Source organism: Rhincodon typus, chromosome 38 (genome assembly GCF_021869965.1).
Source record: "Rhincodon typus isolate 14 chromosome 38, sRhiTyp1.1, whole genome shotgun sequence".
Classification (NCBI taxonomy): domain Eukaryota; kingdom Metazoa; phylum Chordata; class Chondrichthyes; order Orectolobiformes; family Rhincodontidae; genus Rhincodon; species Rhincodon typus.
In genome coordinates, this window is record NC_063369.1 from 16,715,051 (window position 1) to 16,720,693 (window position 5,643).

The following is a 5,643-nucleotide window of genomic DNA, read 5'->3' on the forward strand; positions in this document are numbered from 1 at the left end:
ATCCCCTTGGGAGAAAAAGAAGACTGACTTTCCATCTTAAGTAGAAGATTCCTTATTTTTAAAGGTTCTCCTCGTGTGGTCTCTCCCACAAAGGGGAGACATCTTTTCAGCGTCTACCTCGTCAAAGCTGGTATCTACAAAACTATCCAGATTGTCATAAAAACCTAGGTAGTTCATGCACTAATGCCTTTTGGGAAGGAAATCTGCCATCCCTGTCCATTGTGGCATGTCTGTGGCTGCAGACCCACAGCAATGCGATTGACTCTTTGAGGGTAATTAGGGGTCGATATAAATGACATTGTTGGCAGCAATGACTCTGGCTCGTGAACTGATGTAAAAAAAACAGCTGCGCAGTGTGATTTTTTTCATGTTTCTGATTTAACTTCAGTATTTTGTTTGCCATTGGAGTATGGCTGAGATTAAAAACTTGCTTGGAGGCTGACACATGCCAGTCTTATCTGCACTGTTCATACTTTGGGGGTGTCAGCCTCGGCACAGGGGGTAGTGTGCTGTCTTCTGAGGATGTGGGTTCAATCCCACTTCATAGAAAGGAGCACAAAACCTAGGCTGACACTCCAGTGCGGTAGTGAGGGAGCACTGCACTGTCAGAAATGTCACCTTTCAATGAGATGTTAGGCTGAGAGCCCATTTCCCCTCTGGGTGGGTGTGGAAGATCCCATGGTTTGAAGAGGAGCAAGAGAATTCACTTTGGCCATTATATGGCCCTCACTCAATATCACCTTGTTAAAAACAACCTCATCTTTTAAAAAATAAGATGCTGTGACCAATTTCTCATTGCTGTTTCTAGAGGCTTGCTGGCAGCAAATTGGTTATCATGACCATGAAACTAGCATTGATTGCCATAAAACCCATCTTGTTCACTAATGCCCTTGATTCTTTATTAGTGAGGGGATGAAAGGTTACAGGGAGAACGCAGGAGAACAGGGTTGAGAAACATATCAACCATGATAGAATGGCAGAGCAGTCTCGGGCCGAATGGCCTAATACTGCTCCTGTACCTTTTATGGTCTTATGGTCCTTTAGGAAAAGAAATCTGCTGTCCTTACCTTGTCAGGCCAACATGTGACTCCACACCTACAACAATGAGGTTGACTCTTAGCTACCTTCCGAAATGGCCCAGTGAACCATCCACTTGTACCACACAGACTGCATCGGTTCAAGAATGTGGTCAACCCCAACCACCTTCAACAAATACTGGTTTTACCAGCGATGTTCACGCCTCATAATAAACAGTATAAAAATCAACAGGAGAGAGCAGATATTGGAAGTATTTTCCATCCTATCTAATCTGGTTTTATTGAAACCCAGTCCCATTTTTCTGAGGCTGTGAAAAGCAACAGCAAAGAATATAGCCATTCGATCTAGCTCTTTGAATAATTTGCATTCCCTCACTCTCCTCTCATAGCCCTGCATGTTTTTCATCTTCCAGTTTTTATCCCATTTCCTCATAAAAGAACATTTTTGAATGAGCTTCCGCTTCTCTTTCGGGCAGTGTGATCCAGATCACCAGTTGCTGCCCAAAAAATCTCTCCCAGGTGTAAGTTTTGTGTTTTACCGTTGTCCTATGATTGTTAAGTATATGATATGTGTATTTTCCTCTTGCTGAACAGTTCCTGAGGTTGGCGGAGCCTCGTGTCTTCTAACACCATCGGCATCGCCAGTAGACATGGTCCCTGAAGAACACAGCTCCACAGACAGACGGCTGTAAGTATCTGACTTGCTTTGTTCACAATGTCCAATCCCTCTGTTTCTGTGCTTGATCCATCGTAATCTGGTCAGGATGTTCCTGTCTATTGCACCTTCTCTTTAAAGAGATGGTTCCAACACAACATCAAGAAATATACAGTGGCTCCAGATCTGTAATCCACATCAAAATTCAGAGTGAACCAAGCTGATTTCTTCTGACCCACAGTTAGGATTTTACAAGCAGCTTTCAAACTTCCTCCTTCAACACCAATTAACATCTAAAGTTATGCTTGAAGGGATATGTCACATAAACACACTGCACTGTAGTGGCACATCAAAACCGTACATCTGTAAAATGCACTTGTTATAAAATAGTTTGACTTGCTTACTGTGTCCCGACACCTTGAGCTTGACCCTTTCATTTTAAATAAACACACTAATTATAATGACTCTCCTGTTGTTTATCTCCTTTCCCGATTCCCTTGTTCTTAAGATTCTTATGTATTCTATTTACTGAAGGTGCCCCTTCCCTAGACAGCAAAAGAGCTCTTCATTTTGGGCCAGGCATCAGGATCTGATCCTGAGTCAGACAGAGACAGTAACTGAACGTCTGTGTGATCCAGACAGTGATTGTGATTGAACCTGAGCCTGGCATTGACTGAATGTCTGGGGTCTGAACACAGAGCCAGAGGAGACTGAGCCTGAACGTGTTGGGCCCGACCCAGAGCCAGACAGAGACTGTAACTGACTATTTGTAACTGAGGCAGACAGAAACCGAGACTGGTCATCTGGGCCCTGACCCTGAGGCAGACAGAAACCGAGGCTGGTCGTCTGGGCCCTGGCCCTGAGCCGGACAGAGACTGAGAGTGGATGTCTGGGGTCTGGCTGCAATCAAAAAATCTTTCAGCTTGTCCCAGTCAGAGAGTGCGAATCATAATCATCACAAAGACCGTTGCAGGACCGTTTTGTTTTTGCTCTCTTCCCTGTCAATCCTTCTCCTTTACATTTTAACTGGCTGCCTAGTGCTGAAGGAACGACAGCCCTTTATATTTCAGCATCTTGAGGAGGGGATAATGGTGTGTCTCTGTTAGCAGCATGGAAGAGAATGGGAAGCCTGTTGACCCAACTGAATGGAGCATTGCTGATGTGGTGAATTATTTTAAAGAGGCAGGATTCCCAGAGCAGGCTGCTGCTTTCGAGGATCAGGTGAGTGTGGAACCATTGTATTCCTGCACGTCATTTGATTCTAATTAAGCCGACGTTTCTGAATGCGCCCCTGTAATGTGGAAGAAAATACTTTTAAAAATGTGTATTTCAAATAGCTTTAACAACAAAGCGCATGTCCCATATTTGCCACTAGCTCCAGTGGGATTGTGGACGAGTGAACAATGGTATACTGACTCCATGTGGCAGTATTTGGAACAGTGATCTGCTGCAACCCATGGTCTAGAAATATAGAAACATACAAGACAGGGGCAGGTGGAGGCCATTCGGCCCTGCAAGCCTGCTCCACCATTCTTCACAATCATGGCTGATCATCCAACTCAATAGCCTAATCCTGCTTTCTTTCCATAACCTTTGATCCCATTCACCCCAAGAGCTATATCTCGTCGCTTCTTGAATACATTCAGTGCTTTGGCATCAACTACTTCCTGTGGTAATGAATTCCATAGGCTTACCACTCTTTCTGTGAAGAAATGTCTCCTCATCTCTGTCCTAAATGGTCTACCCCGAATCCTCATACTGTGAGCCCTGGTTCTGGACACACCCACCATCGGGAACATCTTCCCTGCATCGACCCTGTCCAGTCCTGTTAGAATTTTATAAGCCTCTATGAGATGCCCGTTATTTATCTGAACTCTAGCGAAAACAATCCCAATGTTGTCGATCTCTCCTCACACGTCAGATCCGCCGTCCCTGGAATCAGCCTGGTAAAGCTTCGCTGAATTCCCTTGAGAGCAAGAGCATCCTTCCTCAGAAAAAGGGTTCTAGCTGTCAGTGATCTCTACTTCCAGGATTTTGAGCCTCTGACTCCTGATGGTGGATCCCCTAGAGCTGCATAGAATCCCAGGAGCCAACCTGCTGCATACTCTAAAGACAGCATCGAAAAGACACAGTTAACAAAATAGCTCTTCTTGGGAACTGGCTCTTGATAAATGTAGCCAGTGTTAGTTAGTTTGCCCCTCATTGTCTCAGCGCTGCCTTCCTTGGCCAAGGGGCACTTGTCAGAAACTAGCAATTAGTTTGCGGTAAATAAAAGGTAAAGTTGTCATAGTTCTGCTGGGCTGCGCGGATGTCTGGTGGTGGTTTAACCTGAGGGTCACCGTGCCTCAGGCGAGGGGAGAGGTTGAGAAGGAGAGTCCTTCATGGTAACGCCAGCTGGTGTGGGGATTGAACCCACATGGTCGGTGTCACTCTGCATTGCAAGCCAGCTGTCCAACCAGCTGAGCTAACTGATCCCTTTGTGGTAAATAATACTTGCTGATTCAAACAGGAACAGAACAGTGTGTTGAACCTAGCTAAAGCTGACAGGACGGAATGATAGCTCAGTGGTCAGCACTGCTACCTCACAGCGCCAGGGACCCAGGTTCAATTCCAGCCTCGAGCAGCTGTCTGTGTTGAGTTTGCCTGTTCTCCCCGTGTCTGCTCAGGTTTCCTCCCACAGTCCGAAGATGTGTGACTTGGGTGGATTGGCTGTGGTAGTATAGTAAACTGACCTGGGCCACCATCTCAGCTGTAGAGGCTGTCAGTAACTATCAGACTGCCCTTCCAGAGGGATCTGATACTCCCATCAGTAAATGTGGGCTAATAACAAAAATAAGACTTGTGAATGATGCATCCGATTTGCCATGTGTACCTCAAGATGGCGGTCCAGAACATTGAATTCCAAGTATGAAATTTTTTAAAGGCTTTTCCTTTTGGGAAATCACAGGAATCTAGTACCCCAACAGGATATGCTAGACTTCCACTGAAAGCATCTCCTACCCCTCTGTGTGTGTAAATTTCAGGAATCCCGAAACAGTTTGATGCTGTAACTGAGGCCAAACATACACCGTGCCTGGGCAAGTTAGTGAGCAGCTGATTTTGATCAACTAATAATGTCAATTAATGGCAAATCTTAAATCTTTCATCTTCCATGTTCCAGGAGATTGATGGCAAGTCCCTGCTCCTGATGAAGAGGAATGATGTTTTGACGGGACTGGCGATTAAACTGGGCCCTGCACTGAAGATATATGAATATCACATCAAGGTGCTGCAGTTACATCACTTTAACAATGAGGCTCCTTCGTCCTGATGGGTGCCTGCCATTGGTAGCAGATTATGTGCCCTGTACACCCAGCTTCTATCTGCACACATTCCACTGCAGCCTCACTTTAACATTTTCCCAAATTGAATTCATTTGATTTTGTCTTTTTTTTTTAAAATGAAAGGAGGAACGCCAGCAGGAATGAGATGTTTGTTTTAGAAATAAAAGTGCTGGTTTTGTATAAATTCGGGCTGGGAAGTGTTTGAAGCCTTTCTGTCACTGTCTGATGCACGCCGCACTGGAAACTCCCTTTTCCCATGGTGTAGCTGAGCTCTGAGTCTCGGGCTTATTCCAGCTCTTGCCACTTTGCCTGACAGGAAGCTCCCTGGCTGTGACCCGAGTGTGCCATTCTGCAATGGGACTGAAGTGCTGCTCAAACAAAGGAATGGGCTCTCAGCAAAACCTGCCCTTCATCCTGTTTGACAGCGTACAAGAAGCACTGTGGTGCACATTGAGAGGAAACGTGCAGCTTTCTTGCATGCATCCAGAGGATTGGAAACTGAGAAGCAAAGATTAAAAGAAAGCTCAAAAGAAGCAGGAAGAGATTAAGCAATAAGTACTGAAACAAAAATGAGCAACTCCCTGCAATCAGGTGGTAGCTGACAGTTCATTCGTAGCTTCCCAAGGTG